Consider the following 23,967-nt stretch of genomic DNA (forward strand, 5'->3'; position numbering starts at 1 on the left):
TTAATCTACATTTGTTTCAATTTATTACATACAACTTATACTAAAGCAGCAAGCATACGGATGGGAACGGAATTACAAAAGATACATGCATCTACCAAGTTGGAAGAAAATAACATTTGCAGGGTCATGGCCCTTTGTGAGTCAGCACACTGAGAAACAGAAAGAAAATGCCTTTAATATGAGAGCCAGGCAGCAAAACTGCAGCTCACGCTAACTTAAGGCCTATAAGGTTTTTAATATAAATGCAATATCGTAATTGTTAATATAACTCGAATAATCATAGCATTAATGATCCTATTTATTAGTTTGCGTATACATTGTTTGCCAAACACATTATAGTCATAATTCAAATGCACGTTTTAAGCAAAGCCACTATTATTGTCGTTTTCTATGCAACATCGTCACACATTTAATATAGATATTTAATCTAATATAGGTTATATAAATCTATGCTCTCTCACTGGTTAAAGGGCTTTGTTTAAGCTGAAAAAATGAGAAGCAGTAAACACACTGTAATTGGCCGTCACTAACATGTTTTGTTGTGTATATCCAATCTGGGAGTGTGCCAATTTGATAGAATTGTAAAAAATTCGTAGGGGATGCCCCAATATTTTTTCTGCACTCAGTAGGGCACGGCATTATAATGTTCGAAGACTATTGCTGTAGAAACTTTGGGGACAGCAAACTGTGCTGCTGTATAAAGAAGCAGCTATCAGAATGCATATTAGTACTTACAAAGCTTTTCCTCAATAACCAGTTACAGCAGGAGCATGCAAGATCAGACAGTAATAATACATTCATTAGCCCAGTTCTTTCTTTTGATCTCTAGGCAAAAACAGGAGTGAGTGATGCTGGTTTGGAAGAACTGAGTACAGAACACCAGGCCATATTTATATATATCATAAGTAAGCAAACATCTTCATTCAGTAAATCTGTGCCATTTGTGTGAATAACAGAGAAGCAGGAATGTGTACTGAAAACCTACCATTACCCTATTATCTGTTACACTCCAATGTTACTGCAGTGCAAACCTATCTCTATTAATGCATATCCTTGATGTGGGGTTGAGCTAGACTGCTGAATAGAGATATTTGAGTACTGGGAAATTAGACAGCGAGTTCAGAGGAATAATGAAAAGGTACCTGGATGAGAAAATTCAATGGCAGAAGCAAGTTAGAAGCAGAAAAGAATGTAGGAATAACTGACAGCAGGAATGAAGGAAGGAAGGAGATAAAGGCAATTTTCATTATAAGCATTTGAAAAATACCATCCCAGGATTTTGTATGGAGCAAAAAAGAGTAAACACGGACAACTAAAAATGTTTTAAATCAGTGGAAAACATTGAAAACACCAGAATTCACAGCAAATAGAAACTGAAAGCAGGAACTCCTACATATGAATGGTGCTTTATCAGCAACAATAATTTTCAGAATTACTCACACCTGAGGCATCTTGTCCCACTGGTTTTTCATTTCAATCTCATGGGTTCAGGTCAGTCCTAGTGAAAGAATCCTTTGGTTTGGATGCTTGTGGTCTCCTTAGAGAGGCTGTCACTAGTCGCTCATACACAGGGCTTTTGCAATAAGTATGCAGAGGCTGCCTACATCTGCTTTTTTTAATAGGCAGTTAATACCAGATAAGCTCCTAATGCTATGGAAACAGCACCACGTTGCAAAGCCAGGCCTGTGCATGAACCAGTAGAATGTGACAGTGCAGACATTCTCAGGCACTGCTTCTTTGTGCATTTGTGTGCATTGTGGTAACAGTGGCACAGTGGATAGAAGGAGCAGGCAAGAGCTAGAGGTTTGGTTTGTGGAGTCTTCCAGGTGCTCATGAATGATGAATGAAGAGAGTGGCCTAGCAGACAAAAGCTAAAGCTTCAGGGCACTTGGAACTAGTCCTGTGCAGTGAGTTCGGCTCCGCTGGCAGAGCTAGTGGAGTTTTTGGAACTCCTCACTCCGCTTGGAGCTATCCCAAAAACTCAGATAGCCCCAGCAGCGGAGCAGAGCTCACCCGGTGCGCTCTGCAGCCCAGTATGGGCTGCAGCGCACACCGGAGCAGAGGTGGGAGGCAGCTGGTGAACAGAAGGACTCGTCATGGCCGTCGGACGACGAGAAGAGGAGGGTCCCAGATAAATCCTTGCTTCTTTGGTTGCTATTGGTTCTCAAACAAGGACTGAAACAGCAGCTTTTGCTGCCGTTTCAGGCCTCTTGTGCACTGACCTGTCTCATGTGCACTGCACATGGGGCAGGGCAGTGCAAAACAGGCCAGGGACATAAGCAGCGAAAGAAAGCGGCCGGGTCAGGCCTCTTGTGCAGCAGCACTGCACACAGGGCAGGCCGGTGCTCAAGAGGACTGAAACGGCAGCTTTCACTGCCTACAGCCCTTCTGAATGCACCCGATCTTGGAAGCACTAAGCAGGGTTGGGCCTGGCTCACCAGGCCCGACCCTGCTTAGCGCTTCTGAAATTGGCGCATTCAGGAGGACTCCACTGGGCACGGTGCACCGGTTTTGCGGAATTCCACAAAGTTTTGCTTAACTCTGCGGAATTCCACGAAGCCGGACTCCGTTCACTCCACCCAGGCCTACAGTACCACCAGGAACTCATGGATGAAAAGAGAGGCCCAGTTGATGAAGGGGAAGGGGAAGGCAGTTTGACAGCTAAGCAGGGTGCTCATGAATGGTAACAGCGACCTAGCAAGGGAAGGGACAGCAGTGGGAAATGCATGTGATAGCTGTCCTACTGGAGTGGAAGAGAAACAGTGGAAACAGATGCCAGGGGAAGCGGAGCACCTAGGGAGTCACCAAACAGCAAAGGGTAGGAGGGCCTGCAATCACATCTGCGGAAAACCATACTAACACTGATGGACAGCCTTCTTGACCACTGCCTGAAGCCAGTTGATCACAGAAGCCAGTAGCTAAATAGACCTATCCAATTTATGATGTCTATGTAGTGTGTTCTGCGGTGGGTGTTGTACCTGGAGTGATATTCACGATTTTTAACTGATGAAAAGACACTCTGGACAACCTTTTCAAGGCCTTAACACATTCAATCATCGTGAATGACCTTATTATGGTGCCGTCTATAAATGAACATTTTGAAAGCACACCAGGCACACCACTATATACTTCTAATGGTTAGACACTTCGATTCTTTCTCTTGCAAAGTCGACTTTGGATCGTATCTCTTCGGATACTGTCCTTTTCTTGGATGACATTGTACTTTTCTTCTCTTAATTTGTAGGGCCGTACTGTATCCTATTCAAGACCGCATCTATATTTCTTTTCCTAGTGTCCAACCCTTTCCGCAGAAAGACATATCTTGAGGATGAAACTCCAGTATTTTATTTTCCTATTAAGAACTTTTCATTGCAAGATTACACGTGATGTCCTCTGAAGTGCTTAACTTGTAAATTAAGAGGTGCCGGTGCTCAAAGCCCTTCTCTTAAACACGAGACTGCTGTAATTAAATCTGCCAGCACTGAATACTGAGGCAGCGTAATCCTGAAACCATCGCGGGCCTCTTCAATCCATTTACGGCCACACCTGCCCCTTCAGCTCATCCTGCAACTTTCTACTTTCTCCCCTTATGACGCTTTTTAGTTTTTCCTTCTTCCCTCTTTCACATATGTGTCTTTTGCTCGCACCAAATGCTTGAGGCATAAGAATAAGCCCCGGCCCTCACAAATAAGTGCTGGGGCTCAGCACGGGAAACAACAAGCACAAATTAAGCACTGGTCCTCTGACTCTTCCGCTAGGACTGCTGACACACTACACTGCCTTGAAAAAACCACAAGAATCTTGAACCACATGGTGGCTGTATCATAATCCTTTAGTTTGCCCTTACTGTTACCCTTATTTATGTTTATTTTGTGCATGTCTTCTAAAAAAACTTTTGTTTCGAAAATTGTTTGATTACAGTTACTTGCACTTCGATTACATCATTCCATATAAGAGTTATTCTTATTATTTTTTGCTAGCTTCTGTTCTTTTGCAATCCAAGTATTAAAGTCGTTTTCGATTTCTAATTAAATATATGACTATAAATAAGAAAATAAATCTGTGGTCCTCACTGAGAACTGAATTCTAGCTTGCTTTGTTATGGGTGCCTCTCCTTGTTTGCTTGTTGGTTAAATAGTTTAGTGTGATAGAGCGGACTCATGCTCGTTCATTACCACGTCCTTTTTATGGGCGAGCACAAAGTGCTCCGTCGATTCTGTAATCTCTCTTTGGGCTTCAAGCCACGCCCATGCCACGTCAGTCACTTACATTGGTTTGTGGGCTTGCCTTTCAAAATCCGCTTGCTTTCATTTGTGAAAGGCATGCATACGTCATGCCTTTTCCGGTGTTTAGCCCACCTACACAGCACTGGTAAAGTACCAAAAACATACGAGGCTCCATGTTTTCAGCCTGGAGTCTGGACTACTTTATCTGTTTATTTCCCATGCAGCGCACTCGCACTGCATTTTACATAGCGCGATCGCGCTGCGTTTTTTTTTGCTTTACAACGCTAATAGCTCTAACTCAAACAAAGGCAAGACCCGTTGCATTGAAAATGCTTGTTTTATAACTACAGTTGATGGCAGTACCTTTTGCCAGGCAGTTAAAACTGATTGTGAGACCTAACAATTGCCCCTTTGGGTGACGAGTGGAGGGCTACATGTCTGCAAGTAAAAAGGATGGTAAAGAGGCTGTACTCTGTGGGTCAACAAAAAAACAGAATAAGGAGGAATGCCATTAACTAAGGAGCAGAAAACTGAGAAAGACAAGAAAGCCATCTATTTATGAGCAAAGAACTGATGCAAAGCCAACACTATATATTTATTGTATTCTAAACAGTGGTTTCGAGTGCTGGGCACAGCACTTATTTTTGGGGGCCAGCACATACTTTTCTGCATCCGACTTTTACTGTGAGCAAAGGAAACATATGTGAAAGACAGAAGAGGAGAAATACGGAAAAGCATCAGAAAGGGAGAAAGCAGAAAGCTGCTAAAGTGAGCTGAAGGGACAGGAGAGACTGCAAATGGATTACAGAGTCCCAAAATGGCTTTAAGATTATGCTGCCTCAGTATTCTGTGCTCCCACATTTAATTGCAGCAGCCGTGTGTTTCAGAGGAGAACTTTGAGCACCAGCACGATTTTATTTACAAATTAAAAAACTGATTGTAAACAACAGCATGGACTCATTTAGGGGTCACCGGAGGTCGCACCTCTGATTTGCCCCTTGCAACCTCTGGCACTGCCTTTGCGACCCCTGGGCTCAGAAGTGGCAAAATAAGTGTCAGGAGCACAGAGGCACCTGGTGCTAAAAATGGGGTACAATTAGCAGGAATATGACTGTCCCTGGCAGTAGAGGTGAGTAAACATGCTTTTAAATGTATGTTGTGTGCATGCTTGTAGGTAAGAGTGTGTTTATGTGAGGGAGAGTATGTGTGTGTGAATGCGTGTGTGTATGTAAGCGTGTGTGAGTGAAAGTAAAGGTCAAATGGCATGTGATGTTACTTTCGATACTCCTGGCATTTGGTGAACTTGGTCTTAAAGAGCAAACAGCTAAAGCTGTCTGAAGTCGAGGCCCAAACATTTTTATACATAGTTTGTCTTCCTCTGCAGTATTTATTCTGCATGAAAAATATCTGTAAAATTAACATCCACAAATGCCAATATTGCAGATTTCAATTCTTTGTAAAACTCTGCAAACATCATGAAATCATTTGATGAAGTGAGACAAGCCACAGTGCAGCAAAACACAGGTAGGCCCATTGATTAAAATGCGTGCTTCGTTTTAACACCTGCACTGAGCAGGGGTAAAAAATGACAGAAAAAATAGCGCAGTAAAATGTAAATTTCACTGCAGCATTTTCCCGGGCCTACCTGCATCAGAATGCCCCCCTTTCATACATTCTGCCGGACGCAGGCATGATGTGGCGCAAAGGGTTGCAAAGTGGTGCAATGCAAGCATTGTGACCCTTTGTAAGTACGCCACAGGAGAAATGCCACCTTTGTGCTGATTTAGCATTAAAAAAGTACACTATGGCGGTGCAAGCTGGCCCTAGGGGCTTTTAAATATACCCCTATGTATCAAATCCTTAGTGAGCACTGCAGAATCGAAACGGTGTCTGTTAACTAGATAGATCTGTCATCACTGAATACTCTACGCAGAGCACAGTGTGCTTGCTCTGTTTTGTTTCAGAAGTAATTACTAAGGAAAGTGATCCCTGAGAGTATTGTTCTCCTGTATAAAACTGCTGCCAACATAAACTCCCACAATTAATTAAGCTAGAAAAGTAAGGTCGAAAGTAACATTAATGCAAAAATAAAATCAAACTCAGAAATACTTGCTCTTTATTTATTTCCCACATGGCATATGTATTGTTTTATTTTGCTTCATATTTATCTAGCTCTTCCGTTTACTGATAGGAAAGAGTTCTAAAGTATGTCTCACAGACCGTCAGTGCTTAAGTTGAGCCAGTGTTTGCAGGTGGGGCTCACTGACACTCATTTTCTAGAGACCAGGACTTATTTTCTTCTCAACACCCTTCCACCCAGAGCAAGAGAGAGAGAAAAACACAATGGAAGGAGGGTGAGATAAAGGGACAGGAGGTGTCTGGTTGTGGGTGAAAGAGGCCTGAGGTGGAATCAAGACTATGCAGCCTTGATATTGAGCATCTCGAGCTGCTTCAATAGAGCCGGACATGGGCTTCAAAACTTTGGGTCTAGACAGCTATTCCTTTACAAATTAAGCACTGAGGAGAAAGGATAACTCACTGATTTTTTCTCTTTGGTCAGAATGTCCTATTTTGTTTTTGATGTGCCTAGAGGGACACTTTTAAGTGTTGGATAGGAAAATTGTGAGCACGGTTAAGTGGCAATGAAAAAGGGCCCCTAGAATTCAGACCTACAGTCCTAGATATCCTGTCAAAAAATATACGAACCGTGGCACTGTGGCACTACTGAAAAGTTTAAGCTAAATATTCGGAACAGTATACATGAAATAGAAGAATTTAACCTGGATGTGATGACCCCTTGAATGTTTGTGGGAACAGTGAGGAGTAAGGGGGTAATTTAAACCCTAGCAGATGGCCCGCTGATCTAAAAGGGCCATGCCATCCACCGCCCTGTCAGAGGAATATTAATCCTCTTTAGATATGCCTGCTTGCCCTGTGGGTATCGCCGTGCTATGAAGGGAGCCACCATTGCAGCAGCTCCCCTCACAACACTGCCATGCTCAGCATGATTTTTTGTTGAGCAATCTTCCAAAGAGGGAGGGTTTGGGGACCACTTTGCATATTCCCTGCTCCAGTCCACAATGCATCGTATGGAGGGCACGGGCAGGGAAGATCAGTGAAGGTCACCCCATCCTCAATAGGGCAAGAGGCTGTCTCTGTTGTAGCCCTTTGGCGGACAGGCCACCAAGTTTAAGGTTTACACTATTTGAGCTAGTAAAGGCTGTGTTGATGTAGATGTGTCACTTCCCCATCTCTAAATAGAGCTGGTGACTGGGAGTTTAGTGAGGAAGGTGCAACAATGATTTATTGCAAACGAGCAATGGATTGGAATGGTACCTTGAGCGATTGCCAGAGGTTAGACTTATTGCAAGCATCCGCACATCACGTTTTCTGTGTTCGATGTAATGCCCTAAGTGGCCAAGAGATGCCCAGACATGGGTACTTTGCTCACTCTGTCACTGGAACCATGCTACACCTAAATGAAAAGCTCCAGTCATGACATAAAGTCCTTAGAGTCCATGTTATGTAGGCCCGACTGCATTTTTGTTCACAGAGACTGCCATCTTCCTTAACTTAGACAATGGAAGCACCATAATCCTTGATTTATGTAGAATCATAGTCATGTCTGCCTTTTAAGACAGATGTCGCCAGACCTTATCTTTCTAGGAACTGTGATATTATCAAGTTCTTCAATTAGTGACAGAGATACAATATCTAATGCAATATTTGTCTGGGTCAGACGTCTCCTCCTCACCATGTCGAGGATAAATAAGAATACATAAAGACATAAAGAAAATAATGTAGTCTGATTTGACGTTCTTTTGCCTTATGTGTTCATAAGGAACCATCTGGGATGCATACCTAGTTGCATATAATCAATTTCAGATATTCCTAAACCTATGTCAGAATTGCAATTTCCTATTTCCAAAATCCAATTTCTGATAAGATTTAGAATATAAGGACTGCCACTTGACCACTTATTAGGAACGGTCCTTTGTCTTGATTACCGCCAGAGATGGTCTTATCTGCTGCCAGCGCACCTCATACATCACAGATGATGGAACTCACCTGAAGATTGCAGGTGATAATGCCAAGTCCAGAGGAAGACCGGCTGACTGCTACCACAGTGGGTGTTTATCCTTCATGAGAAACACTGTCTTCTTGCCTCTGCTGATAAAGAAGCCTTTGCTGTCAATAAGGAATGCAGTGCATCTCTTCTTCCTATGAAACTCCAAATTACAAGTTGTTTTGCCTTTCACGCCTCACAGTATAGTGCATAGAAGTAGGCATTAAAGGGTGTTAGGTTCTAGATAACATTTTAATTTACATTTTAGCAATGCTGGAAATGTTAATTTTGTTCTTTTTATTTATAATGTATCTTGTTGCTATATGATGATATTCTGTGTAGTTGTTTTAGATGTACTGAGAAACAGATTCTTCCTGTAGTAATAAATACTTTTAACATAAAAGGGTTCATTCCTTTTAGTACAGTGCGTGATACTGTGAATAACAAAATAAGGTTGATGCTGTTCCCATGGTACTCCTGATCCCTTTATGGGATTATTAGTAACCCAAAAGCAATACTTCTCTACCAATTACATATTGAATAGTATCTTGAGGGGCTTCAATAACTTGTTTTCCACTTTCATTGCTGGTGCAGTGAATCAAATTCACCCATGGGTGGGAAAACACAGCTTGGAGAGTTACACCAGAGTTGTAACTTAGGCAACAGTCAGGACCTGACATGGAGTGGTGTCTAGACTGATTTGGATATGGCAGGGTCTGATCTGAGGTGGCATGGAGGAGACTTATTGCAAGCATCTTCCCATCACCTTTTGTGTGTCTGAGTGCTCCTGCTCAGCCAAACTCAAGCTCGACAGAGCATATGATAGTGTACCTTTGCCCTTGGTCAGCTTGCAGTGGAGTGAGAGTCTAACTGAGGGTGTGTAGGTGGTAGTTCAAGAACAGTGAGATTATTATTGGAGTAGGGATTGCCTGGTTCTGTTTCTCCCTATGATAGGTTGATACTTACCAGTATATATTCTTCCAATGCTAATTAAAGTCCCTATTACAATACACTGTTCCTGGCCATATTGAACAATTACAAAACACTAGGTATCTGGGCAGAGAGGATAACACTGTGATGGATGTAGCAATGTATAGATAGATCCCACTCCAACAGGGAGCCTACTATATTACGTTTTCATAGTAACTTAGTCTAAAAAATGGCAGTTTATTGACACTTAGAGAGAGACTTTTCTGGGAAGTAGGGAATACATTCCAAGGGCAACGCATTCACCCTACCAGCCTCTGCCCCAAACCCACTACAATGTCTGGATACCCCAGGTCAGAAAGGACCACTTCTTCATTCCCCCAGAAACCAAAGCCTTGAATCCTGGCCAGCTCAACTGAGGAAGAACTAACATTCCACTGCAATGAAGAGCTCTCTAATGATGCCTTGTAAGAAGCAATGATATGTCTAACTATCTCGAGCACACAGTAGATTTCAATACCCTATAAGATGCCTACAATTGAAGAACCATATAGATCTTGAAGCTCAACTAAAAAAATGACCTTCCAAGGCAAAATCCGTAGTGTTAGGGGGCACTCAAGAACTATCTGAGATCAAGCACACCATATGCAAACAAGAAATGAAGAAGAAGCGAATTCTGAGGTGGTGTGACCCAAGTGAAAGCAATGCACATAGATCCCTCAGCACCACACACAAAAGCAACTTCTAGAAGACAACAATCAACAAACTAACAGAAACAAAACACTCTTCAAGGCTGTCAAATATCATACTGGTTCACTTTTAGACCCTCTTATCTCACCATCTGCTGACAAATGTAATTCTATATGTCTTTTAGCCTCAGAGTGTTGTGTTGGAAAGCGCCAGCGCCAGGACATCCCCTGCTGACCTGGTGCGCCAACAAGCCACTTTCTTAAACCAAATACGCCATTTTATCAGGAAATGTTATTCAGATGTGCCATATGTGGTAGTGTCATTTAACTTATAATGACTGGAGAAATTATTGTAATTTAAGAGCTTTAGGTTTACATCAATATGAAAATGCAATAGTGATGGGCATATTTAAATATTAGGTACCTCAGTGATATATGTATGTTCCATTATGATTACTATAAGCAAGTGATTTTCATGTACTAAGGGTTGTAATGGAATGTGTAAGTAACTGTTTGTAATATATTGTTTTATAAACACTAATTAACTTATACTTTTACTAAGTAACTACAAATTGATATATATGACTTGTTTTTATGATATTTAATCTAATATAACCTTTTTAGTAATCTGCATCAATATAATAGAGATTGTTACTTCTTGTAATCTCATTCAGCCTTGAGAAAGTTAAGAATTTGTGAAGCAAGTCTCAGCTGGGAATACATTTGTAATCACATCATGATAATATGGCTTGGGATGCATCAAGATAGTAAAATAGAGAAATTATTTATAATTCAAATAGAGTGAAGGGATTCTTTATAAAAATAAATGTTAAGGTCCTTGTTCACAGGTTTGTTCTGAAGAACAAACTTCAGCAAAACTTAAAGAAGATATGGGAAATTGCCCACAACTGTACAGCATTTCATAATATAACACTACATACTGGCTCCTTAGGATGGAAACGTTTGGAAGAATGCAGAGGGAGAATGTTTACTCTAGTTTCAGGTTGGATGATTTCTTTAGACAATAAGCTCCCTATGTCAGCTCACCTTGGGTCATATCAAACAAATTGCTTTATGGCCTCCTTTATGCTTTTCAATTGGAGGAGTTACACTTTGCCATGGGTATTTATTCAATATATACATTATCTACATATTTCAGTTAAGTGTGTCATCTCTCTAATCATATTATACACTTATAATCAGACACAAAAAGCATCTACAATGTTCTCAATGTTCACCTATAACGGAACACAGGTTTACGATCTGGGTCTATGGGATCTGACCCTGAAGGGATCTTTTCGTTGTATCTAAATGCAAAGTAGAAAAAGATAATAACAGAGGTTTCTTTATTTCTATATGTTAAATCATGAAGGATCATGCTTACCTGTGAGGTGATGTATCTTCTTCCAGACATTCAATCACAGGCAATTCCATGATTACCACACGGTTTAAGATCTCACCAAAGGGATATTCTCTCGAGCAGTAAGGACAATCATCATTTCAGCTTTTTAAGGAACCCTATTAATATTGTTTCTTAGAAAAGCTTCCTACAAAAGCAACGAAGGGCACACTTGCTCACCATCTTAGAAATTGGCCTATAGAGCCTAATGAATATTAATTTCAAAACAGGTCTATCAATTTGCTACTGACAGCATAATTTCTAAAAACTATTAAAGACTCTCTAGCCCCCATCTGGTTGAGCATCATAAATTCATTGCTGGCACAAGGAATCATCCCTGACACCCTAGAAAACAACAAACGAATCCTGAAGACCCATACAACTACCACAATGACTATCCTTTCTGTCCTGGCTAGAAGATACTAGAAGGTTTTTCGAATTGCAGCTCTAAAACTTCATAAAGGAAAATTATCTACTAGATGAACTCCAGCCAGGGTTCAGAGTCTTCAGCACTGAATTGCAATCCCAAACTCCCAGGTGCCATACATGGGGTTCATGGATCTGGGGGCCAGATGTAGCAACTTAAAAACTTTCTTATATTTCTAAGAGTAAATGGAAAGCAGTAAAACCTTGTATTGTTTCACAACCTCTCCCTCAGTACAGTCCCGGCAGATTCATATAGTTTAATGTCCAATGATGATATTAATTGCTATCTCGCTATCTAAAAAGATGGTGAAATAATCAGAACAATCTGAATCACTATCAGAGGTCTATTTTCTCAGGCTTCTAAACGGGTGTCCACTTGGTGTGCAGACTAAATATTGGAGAAAAAATATCATGTGAACAAAATGTTGTGTCAAGAATATCAAGGACAAATCAATTGTGAAGGTAGGTTTCTATTGGTAAGCAAAGTTTTACCATATATAACTCCACATATATGTACAGTGACGATATTATAACTTCAAGGTACGTAGATGTGGAGTTAAGAATAGTAAATGTATACTTACCTATTTGCACTTACCGGCTCAATATTTTGGTCATCAATATTTTTGACACAATTATTCTTTCCACATGATATTTGTGATTCTAATATTCTGTCATTGATCTGTCCACTTCATTCATTCACATCCTAGCTCAAAAATACTGAAAGTATGCTCACAGCGCACAACTCTAAGATCCTTTTAGGTGAGATTAACCCTTACATTTTCTGCGAGTACATTAATCCAACTGTGTTCATGCACAGCACTTAACGAGTTAAGGAGAATAGTACAATAAACACTTGTACAGTGTACAGTAGGATCTCACCCAGCTGCCACTTGGGTATACCATTTGGATAGGGTTTTCTCTCAAGGGCTTTTCATGCCCTTTCTACTGTCTCTGTAGATGTCCACAATGGTTAACGATGCATGGAAAATACACCCTCATAAATTTAGCAGTTGCCTGCTAGGAACTTAAGGCCTGATTTAGAGCTTGGTGAACAAGGTACTCCATCACAATTCTGACAGAGTACCATATCTGCCAAGCTGCTGGTGTGCCTGCCCTATTGTAAATCATGCAGACAGTCAGCTTTCCATTAACTGTGACCTCACTGGCACTGTCGATGGATGGCCTGAAGGAGTTCTGGTCATTATGGTAAGGGCATCACACTGCTTGCCCTATTCAGGTGAGATGGTCTGATGTCATTAGTTTCCATCCACCACTGCCAAGAAAAACCCTGAGAAACAAAAAAGAGTATTGACTCTCACACCCAGAGAAAAACCTCTGTGCTTGTGGGGGACATTAGTTTGGTAGATGATCATCAAAACCCACAGTGGCTGTTCACCAAACTTTAGTACCTTCAGAAGAAATGCCATGATGGCAGTTCCTGTGAAGTTACAGATATCATTGTTGGGCCATTGATGATCTCTAAATATGGCAGCCCTCTGTCAATGGGGGTAGTGGACGCAATGTCCTCCATAACCATGACAGACAGAGGTAAAACCACCAAACCCTAAAATCAGGCACTTAGTTGGCATGAGAAACTTGTTCATGAATTATGCACCCTAGAGGAAACAAACTTTACAATGCAGTGCAACTATGACACAGTCTTTACCACTTATATGCCATTACAATGCATGCATTTACCATGCCTATTTCTTTACCACAAATTCCTTTACCACACATGCCTGTGCCACACATACTTTTACTATGTACTTTTGGTAAATATATTGGTAATTATCAGTAAGTGTTTTTTAATTTTAATTTAATGTCTACACACACACATATATACACACACAAACACGTATTATTTATATATATATATATATATATATATATATATATATATATATATATATATATATATAATAATGTAAATTAATCTAAAAATATCATAATATAGGTGTAGGAGTGTGATGCAAGGCATATAGGGGTAATGAGTAGGGAACTGTCATACTGGAGAATTAAATTTGTAATCCGTTTAATAATGGTTTGAATATTTTTAAAATAATTATTGCACATTAATTTTAAAATATTATAATATAGTAAAAGCATTTTCTCACACTTTTCCATTCATTTCAATGGAAGAAACTATTGTGTTTTTTTATTTCTCTGTTTTCAGGTTGATGTCTGTGGTTTTGCATTTGTTTCTACAGTTGATGGAGTGTCTCGGTCAAGATCAGATGGACTGAGGAATTGCCTTCAGGTAAGCTGAATCTAATTTACTTTTTTAGAGTTATATGCAAGTAACTCTATTGTAAGGCGAGACAGGGGGGTAGGATTTGATGTCTGTGGTTTTGCATTTGTTTCTACAGTTGGTGGAGTGTCTCGGTCAAGATCAGATGGACAGAATAATTGCCTTCAGATAAGCTGAATCTAATTTACTTTTTTAGAGTTATATGCAAGTAACTCTATTGTAAGTCGAGACAGAGGAGGTAGGAAATAGTTTGACTGTAAAAGAAAGTTAATACTATGTGTTTTCTGAAATCGTTTTACATCCCCATACAGGTTGGTTTTGTATGCACACATAGGGACAGTAGTTTTATTTTAGAATACAGGTTTGAAAAAGAAAATGAAAGTTGATGTTTATTTTTAAAAAACAATTTCAAATATTTTTTTTGTGATCTTATAATATTTTCTTAACTCCAGGAAATAATAAGTAATTCCAAGCCAAAAGAATAAAATAAGAAAAGACTCATATTTGGAGTTTGATTTTTCAAATGTTTAAAAAAGATGTACAATTATTTTAACCACATTTTAGTAACTAATATCAGGCCTGTTTTTTGGATTCTAGTATTCTTTATGGATGACGAAGAAGGGGAAGTAGGAGATAGAATTTGTTTTTGTTTTTCTGCGAAAAGAAACATGTTTGTATTGTTCTAAAGAAAGAAGACTTTTGTAGGTAGGTTTTATAGTTCAAAATTTAATAAAAAATTAATTTAGAAAAATTCCAGTCCAATACATTTATAGTGTAAAAACAGGAGAGTAATCACCAGAGACTGTTTTTAATTTTAATAGTGCAGAATGTACCAACGATTATCTAGGTTCTCTGAAGCACCCATCAATGAAAATGTTGAATTTTCAACAGTAGTCTGCCTAATATTTCTTTACATTTTTTCAGGAATTCTGGATTGAGAGTACCTGTCAATGATTGTGCCATTTCGATTTCTTTGAAACTTTGCTCTTTTTTCAAAATGTCCAAGAAATGGTATAGGTTATGGTGAGTTTTACCAATACTACTGTCAAGAGAATGATGCCATCCTTCTATAGAATTTTTGTTTTTTGAAACTCCCTCTAAACAGGTTGTATAACAGTTCCACCACTCAATTGGAAAAGTAGTTCCCTTCTGTGACCCTACCTGCTTAGTTGGCCAATCTGTGTATCTTTAAAGTAATTTAGAAGTGGTGCCAATTTGTCCTAATTTTTGGGTAAAAAAAACCTGATTATATCATTCAGGTGTAGAATTCATCCACACATTCAGGAGGTACAAAATACAAGATTGTTAGTTTATTAAGTTCATATTGTAGTGTACTTGTCATGTATTCCTCAACTGAGGCTATTTTTACATTTTTTCTCCAATAAGCCTGGGAAAAGTGAAAAAAAACTTGAATTTGGGTATGTTATAGTAAGAAATTATCATTTGTAATTAGGAGTCAATTATTTTCCTAGGACTTTTGTTAATTATTTTACTTTTTATAATGGTTAAAAATTCAGTATATATTGAGGAATTATTGTCAAGCAGTAAGCTATAAACCAAAGGGATGGTGGTGTTATTTATATTTGCACAAATGGCATAATCTTAGACAAATGGATGGGTGCTGATTTAAAAGCTCCATCCGTCATCCAAATTTCACCACTCTCAAGCATAAATGCATTATGTATGGTACTGAATAAGGTATGCTTTGGAGAGAGATCTTGTTATCATATAGTAGGAAAGGTTCATGGTTGTAGGTTTTATTAATTTCTGGAGGAATGTTAATGTCTGAGTAGACTTGGGCTATTACTATCATAAGATTACTCACCTGTTTTTTCAGTGTATCATGCTTCTCAAATTAGACATTGTTGGACCTGACCCTTTTTGCAGGGCTATCCACAAACTTTGTGCTTTCTTCCTCCTATTTTACCTGATCTTTTTTTTTTGTCATTATGACTCTGGCCACTTTACCACTCTTAACCAGTGCTACAGTGCATATGCTTTCTGTCAAAAACGTATTAGTGATTGGTTTATCCATGAATGGCACTTTGATTTACTAGTAGGTCACTAGTATAATGCACTAGGTGCATTCAGGGCCTGTAAATCAAATGCTAGTAGTGGGCCTGCACCACCGATTGTGTCACCCACATGAGTAGCCCTGCAAACATGCTTCAGGCCTGCCATTGCAGTGCCTGTGTGTGCAGTTTTTAACTGCCATTTCAACCTGGCAAGCACATCCACCAGCCAGGCCCAAACCTTCCCTGTCATTGCCTGTAAGGTAGGCCCAAGACAGCCCCATGGGCAAGGTGCAGTGTGTTTAAAAGGTAGGACATGAACTGATTTGTTTTACATGTCCTGATAGTGAAATACTGCTAATTGAATTTTCACTATTGGTAAGGCCTATCTCTCCCATAAGGTAGCATGAGAATTGCCTTGAAATATCTTTTAAGTGTAATTTCCCATGGGGAGTGGATAGAGATATGGAGTTTGGGGGTCTCTGAACTCACAATTTGAAAATACATCTTTTGGTGAAGTTGGTTTTTAAATTGTAAGTTTGAAAAATGCTACTTTTAGTAAGTGGGCATTTCCTTACCTAACCGTTCTGTGCCTCTGCCTGTTTGTTGCATACATGTCTGGGTCAGGAGGACAATTGGGCTGTTTGTGCATTCACTCTATACGGTCACTCAAAGGGAGCTGAGGTGTGCCCTGCATATCCTGATGGCCCATTACCAGGCTGATTGGTCTTCCTGAGCTAGAGTGGTGGGAGGAGCTGACACTTGCACCTGAATAGGGCTGTGCCTGTCCTCACAAAAAGCAGTCTCCAACCCCTGGGAGTGTGTCTGGGGCCAGGACAGGGAAAGGCAGGTTATAGTTCACTACACTGAATTCTCTTTGAAGTTTGCCTACTTCAAAGACAGAAATGGGTATAAGTACTGGACTTCTGACATCACATACTTAGAATCCTTTTGGACTGAGGACATTCTGCCAGGAAGAAGAGCTGAATGCTGCAAGAGGGGCTGCCAATCTGCCTGTTGCTTTGCTGTGCTGGCCTGCTGTTTGCTGCTTCTGTCTTGGGAGTGAAAAGACTGGGCTTTGCTTTCTACATTGTGCTTCCAAAGGTGCTCCAAGGGTTTGGACTAAGCTTGCCTCCTGGTAAGAAGTTTCAGTGACATCAAAGGCTTTCTGCCAGCACCTGGGCTCTCTTGCTGAGAGTCCTGACTTACCAAGTGGTTCCAAATCCAGTTCCTGGGACCTTGAGAGTGAGTACTGATGCAACCAAGAAGAAACCAAGCACATTGATTCCAGAGCGACTATAGAACTGGTGCCGCTAATTGACTCGCCACCGCTGTCTGCACTGGAGCCATGGACACCGCTGATTGTAACAACTGAGGCCTGCAACACAGGCCCGATGCCGCCACAGTACCTCTGAAGTCTCGCCACAGCTTGAGTCCTGAGTGATGTGACAACTGACTCCACCACAGCACCCGTGTACCAATGGTGTGATTACAACACCACAAAGTCCACTCCTCACATCTTGGCCTGTTGGATTCATTGACCCCACCGGGTTGTAAGAAACTGATGCCTCACCACTGATGCCGCATCACCGCCCCTGCTACAATAAGGAACTGATGCCTCACCTCCCCTACCTAGTAGTAAGGAACTGATGCCTTACCTTCCCGGTAGCAGGAAGGAACCAATGCTTCACCAGCTCCAGCGATGCCTCACCTGTCCGACTCTGTGCAACATCTCTGTTTCCACATCGTTTTCCAACGTACTGTACTTTTCTAACGTACAACGTACTGTACCTGGCATCTGTGCGACTCCATGACTGGCCCGCACTCCCTCGCCAGTGGCATCGGACTGTTGGGAATGACTTCCTCAAGATGCCGTGATAGCCCCAGTTGGAGCTATTGTGTTTCTAAATGCTATACTAAAATATAATCTTTGAAAATGTGTATCTTTACTTGTGTATGATCTATTTTTGTTGTTTTGGTCATATTTTACTCAGATAAATATTGGCTATTTGTCTAAACCAGTGTAAAGTACTTTTGTGCTGCTTTCACTGTGTTACTGTGTTTGCACAAATACTTTACACATTCCCTCTGAGATAAGCCTGAGTGCTCATAAAAAGCTACAGAGGAGGTGAGGAGGGGTTATCTTAGCTGTGTGACTTCCTTATCCAGACTATAGTGAGGGTCCTTATTTGGACAGGGTGCAAACCACTGCCAACCAGAGACCCCATATCTAACAAGCATTGTGGGTATACTATTCGCAACATGCGTGTGGATGTTCTGGGATACCTTCTTCAAAATTGAGCCACAGGGTTCACTGGAAGTGGCAGTAAGAGTTTTAATATGTTGTACATTTTCTCTAACCTCAATCTCCATTGCAGAGGCAGAATGGTTATATTCAGTGCTTCTTTCAACTGCATTAGCAGGCTAACCACTCTGCCTTTGCAACAGGATGAAAAATATTCAACACATGTGCAATGACTCCTACGTTCAGTTAATCTCTCATTACAATAAGGGTAACCATTGTATTTGAGAAGTCTGTTTCCTCGGCGTGACAGCACATATGCAGCTTGTTGATTTTATATTTTCTGCAATAAAGAAAAAATGTTTAAGGAAAATGCTTTGTTAAGGTTTTTCAATAGTTTTCTGGAACCTTTGCTGAACCTGTGGTTTAAAACAAAATTGTTTCAGTAATCTGCTTGGATTAAATGTCGATTATTTGCTGGACAAGAAAGTTAGTTTCCTGAAATGTAGAGAAGTATCTAGGTCTGTTTTAAGTCTGTTTCTTAAGAATAGTAATTACCTCTGCTGTTATGAAGGTTTTGTCACTTATTTTATTTACTTTGGTTTGTGGTTTAATGTTTTCTTAACCAGATGTTTTCCTGAGACTCTGTTATAAATTAAAGATGGAAAAATTACGTTTTTTATTGTGCTGCAAGAAACTGGCTTGGTTTATCTGTTCTTGATGGATTGAAAATGTAAGTTAAAATAACAGTTGTTTAATTATGGAATTGTTTTTACCTGGGAGAGTATTCCCTTAAAGCTGTTGTAAGACGGGTTTTTTTCCCTGGTTTTTCTTTGGCATGAAGATAATTTTGAAGTAAATGTGGGAAAAAGATATATTTAATGTATGTTAAAATGAGATAAAATGAATTTTTCATCTTTGTTTTTCAAAGTATTTGTTTTGTGTTAAATGCCTGTTGTTAAAAACAAAAATCAGCCCCCTAGCCACTGTCCAGCACCTTCCCTGAAGCAACACTTGGAAGGGTAGGAATAGTAAATTTTCCCCCAGCCACTTTCCAGCACCTTCCTTGTGGTAACACTTGCCGGAGTAGGAAAAGTAAATTTGCTCCACCCACCACAGTCTAGCACCTTCCCTGAAGGTAGCACTTGGCAGAGTAGCAATAGTAAATTTGCCCCCGCCCACAGCCACTGTCAGGCACCTTCCCTGCAGTAACACTTGGTGGAGTAGGAATAGTAAACATGTTCCCCTCGCCACTGTCCAGCACCTTCCCTTGGGTAACCCCTGGTAAAGTAGGAATAGTAAATCTGTCTCCCGAGTCAATGTTCAGCACGTTCCCTGAGGTAAGACTTGGTGGAGTAGGAATAGTACATTTGTCCCCCTCCAGCCACTGTCCAGCACCTTCCATGAGGCAGAATTGGCTGTGTAGGAAATGTAAATTCCACCCCCCTGCCATTTCCGAGCACCTAACCCTGCCACTGTCTAGCAACTTCCTTGAGTAACATTTGGCAAAATAGGATTATTAAATTCACCCTTCCAGGCACTGTCCAGCACCGTCCCTGAGGTAACACTTGGGGGATTAGGAATAGTAAATTTGCCCTCCACCCATTGTCTAGCACCTTTCATGAGGTAACACTTGTTGGATTTGGAATAGTAATATTGTTCACACAGTAATTGCATGGTATCTTTCTTGCGTTTGTCTTGTTTATGAAAAAATCATAGATAATTACTCTTTATTTATTATACTGCAAGTTTTAGTTTTGCTATTTGAAAATACATTTTACATTGATTTTCACTTATATTTTTCACACATTTGTACTCGTTGGCAAATCAAAAATGTTCTTAAAAGTGGTCTACTTCTTAGAAAATAAATTCTGAAATTGTTAAAAACTGTTATTAAAGTTTATCAGCTGTAATATGATATTCTTCCTTAATAAGTGCTAACGTACTGTGACAGATAGATGGCAGTGTTTCAAATAGTGTCTCTGTAGTAGTTTTGCTCTTCCGGTGTGTGTGGTCATTTCACAAAGCAGTGTGCCACTGATCACAAAATGGTAGACAACTGTTTTTATATGTGTAGTAAGACTTTACTGCAATATTCAGTAAAATAACTGCAGTAATCTGTGGTGTTATGATTAATATTTGAGTAAAAGTATAACTATTTTGTAAGTGATTTTTTTTCATGAATTTGACCTTCCTCAGAGATTTGTCCGCCATCTTTGTTGGGGAAAGATGAAAACATTCTATAGAAATGGAAAACATGTTACTTTCATTTCTGTGTTGTCTTTTTTAAGTTTAAGAACATTTGCATACTGTTGCAATGTGTTGTTATGTTTTGCATTGTGTTGTTTTCTGTTCCCCACTAATGGTCTATGCAACAAACGTAAATATATTTGGTTATATATAATATGTATTTTTCTATATTTAATTGGTATTTATTTCTGTTTAAATAAAGTGTGGTAAAAGTTTGTGTGGTAAAGGCATATGTGGCAATGGTTATTTTTAATGCTATCCTATGTATGTTTGTGATAAATACATGCATGATTACTATATAGGCATTGTAAAGGCATGCGTGGTAAAGGCATGTGTTGTTCCTTTGTACATCTGTAGCCTAGCAATTGGGGACTGACTTTTCACTTGAATTGGGGCCAAGATTGTACTCCATCCGATTTCCCCACTTCTTAATCCACTTCTTCCTAGAGAGTCATATGAACTACTCTTAAAGAGATTACAAAGTGATGTTCAAATGGCATCATTTTACAAAGTTAAACATTTGATCATTTGCACAAATTGAAAAACATTCCATTTTAGGATTGCCTTTAGCCTTGTAAAATGTTTCTGTAGATAGTGAGATTAGTTTCACTCAAATGAAACCCAGCCAATGTGGAAAAAGTAGGTAGCATTTTTCTCACTAACATAAATTGTCGCCACCACACAATTTCCATACAAAAGAAGTAAACTATCACAAATGATGGTTGTGAGAAAGGCACTTCTGAACTTCGCCCAACTTGATAATGATAACTGTGGTGGGGTCATCTTTAACAGTACAATCTCGCCCATCAGTGACTATGACATGCTCTAAGCAAGCAGTACCTGAATAAATCGAGCTTTCCATGAATTTATTGGAAGACCTCTCACAAGCATCGACCATGTAGGGAGCACTGAACATTGTACACTGGATTTTTGAAGCACTGGACACAGGCTGGGCTTTCATTCCTGAAGTGGGAAAACAAAACCTGAATACATTATATATGTCTGGAAATGCACCTGTATCAAAAAATGATTTCTCAGAATTCCCTCTTAATCCAGAGTAAATGAAGATGCACTGTACAACTCGGATGACAGCATGGTTTATGCATTGAGGTTATTCGTGTTCTTTCAAAATTTACGACAAGATCGGAAAAGAGTCTCAAAAGGCAAGCAATCCGTCAGCGAAAGGCCAGAACAGACCTGTGGATTACCAGGCAACAGGGACATAGAAAAACTGACAGCTTCTTCTTTTAAAAACATAACTTGAAAAACACCTGTGAAGAAGAGAGACCGCTGAAGGTTTCTCAGAGTACTGGGAACTGTATACATGTAAAACCCACAAAGATATGCGGAAGGTTAAAAGAAGGGCTTTAAACGTCCTCCAGTGAAGCATAACCAGGATCAACCCTCAAACAAACGCCTTTTGAAGTGTTTACAAGTTTGGCGTTGAGTAACATGCCTCGGGTGGCGTTTCAGATCCTTTGTACAGATGTGATGCTAAATATCTGTAGATTTCATTTACATGGGGTCAATGCTTGATTTGTAGAAAAAAATGCTACTAAGTCCTTTCCTTATTGCTTCGAGGCGCTAGTTAGTGAGGGTGTGCTGTCTGCATGTGATTATTGCTTTCGGTCCTGGTGAAGGAGTAAACACAAAGGCCCAGACCACCAGACCATGCCTAGCAACCTGTCCTAGCAGATTAAGCGGCTTTTGTGCTGTGTTTTCTACACCATCAGGCATTTTGGCACCTGCAATGCACTGCTTAGATATACAACATGTAAACAAAACAAGGGTAATCCCATGTGCCCACGAGAATTAGGGTAAACATATTATAGTATCACAATTGTCCCATGGGACTCATTTGTCAAAGTTCCTCATTTCTTTTCAGGGTATCTACATTTATTTCTGCCAGCACCTGGGCTCTCTTGCTGAGCTCCAAGGGACCCCCTCAGCAAAGTACACCGACTGCATCTGGGGTGTGTTAGGTGGTGGGCTGGGGGAGGAGGTCCTTCACATGTACTTTGCAGGAGGGCCCCCTCAAGTTTCGTTACGGCACTAGGCAAGCCCCATATTTTTTTTTTTTTTAAAGTGGACCAAGAAAGCCCACATTAAACAGGCATTTGAAATGCAATCGGTCTCACATTTGCTTGAGTTAGCGCTATTGGCATTGTAAATTCATAACTGGACTTTTCTTGCCACATAAATTGGTCAACCCTGCCTCATAATTCCGTCTTTTCCTGCCAAATAATTCCAGTGGCCCTGCATATAACTAAAGAACTTCGATTTACCTTCCACCCCTATCTGCAGCAAAAATGAAAGTGTTGCCATTTATCATCCTAATTTAAATCTGCCATGCTAATTCCAATAGAATACCACTTCACCACCCGACTATCTGAGTTGCTGGCTGGCTAGCACAGTTCCCCCCCCAAAAAACCATAAGGCAGCCAAAGCTGAGAAATAAGCTAGAAGGGTCACCCAAACATATCAAGAGTGTTCAAACAATTATAGTGTAATAAAGATGTTAAGTTGGCCTTAGTCAGGGTCATAATTGTAATAAGGAGAGATTATTAAAACATATACAATTATTATGTAAACCTGTATCAGAAATAAACTATTGGCATTAGACTGTAATGCTCAAAACAGCCCCTGAAGAGCACCATAACAAAAACATAATTTGTGAGAAACGTCTAGAGAACATAACCCCATTAAAACAGGAGAAAATAATGCAGTATAACCATATACTTAGCCCCTAGTGAGCGTTTTTAGGGCTAGCAGGCCTACTGCAATGATATTACAAACAAGGCATTTAAAACAAAAATTCTCCCAGCTACAAAACAAAAGTTCTAGCCATGAGAAAGCTCTGAATGGTGGGAGGGGTTAATGTTTTGGGGTCCCCACTAACCAAGTGTGCGGACTTAGAGATGATGTAGATAGAAAGAGCCTTTTGAAGGTGGTCCCATTGTCCTAGGACCACCACAGGCTGAGTTATGAGCAAAAATGTTTTGTAAAAGTAATGCCCTGCAAAGCATTATGGGGCAAGTTTCCATGCCATGAATATGTTAGTATGTTGATATGACTGTAATACTTAGAACAGCCCCTAGAGGACACCAAAATGAGCTCTCCTAATCATGAGTCCCAGAATGATAAAACGCCTGAATGCCTATGGTACAGCACAAAACGTATAGGTTCAGTGTCAAGTTAACTTGCCAGTGGATAAAAACACTTTCAATCACAGCTACACTTGCTCATAAACCATTTGTTTCTGCTTAGCAATAGAAACAAGAAACCAAAGTAATCTACCTGGTTACATGTAGAGGACACATATTAAGATCAGCCCTCTGGTCATCACTGATTTAGCCCAAATACAAATACAGAACAAACACTAAAGACTGTGAATGTTTGTTATATGCCAGTTGCACAGACGGGGACTGGCAAAAATATAATAAAAGATGAGGTAATGCGGCAACAGACAATCATGGGAATAT

This window comes from Pleurodeles waltl, chromosome 6 (genome assembly GCF_031143425.1).
Source record: "Pleurodeles waltl isolate 20211129_DDA chromosome 6, aPleWal1.hap1.20221129, whole genome shotgun sequence".
In the NCBI taxonomy this organism is placed as follows: domain Eukaryota; kingdom Metazoa; phylum Chordata; class Amphibia; order Caudata; family Salamandridae; genus Pleurodeles; species Pleurodeles waltl.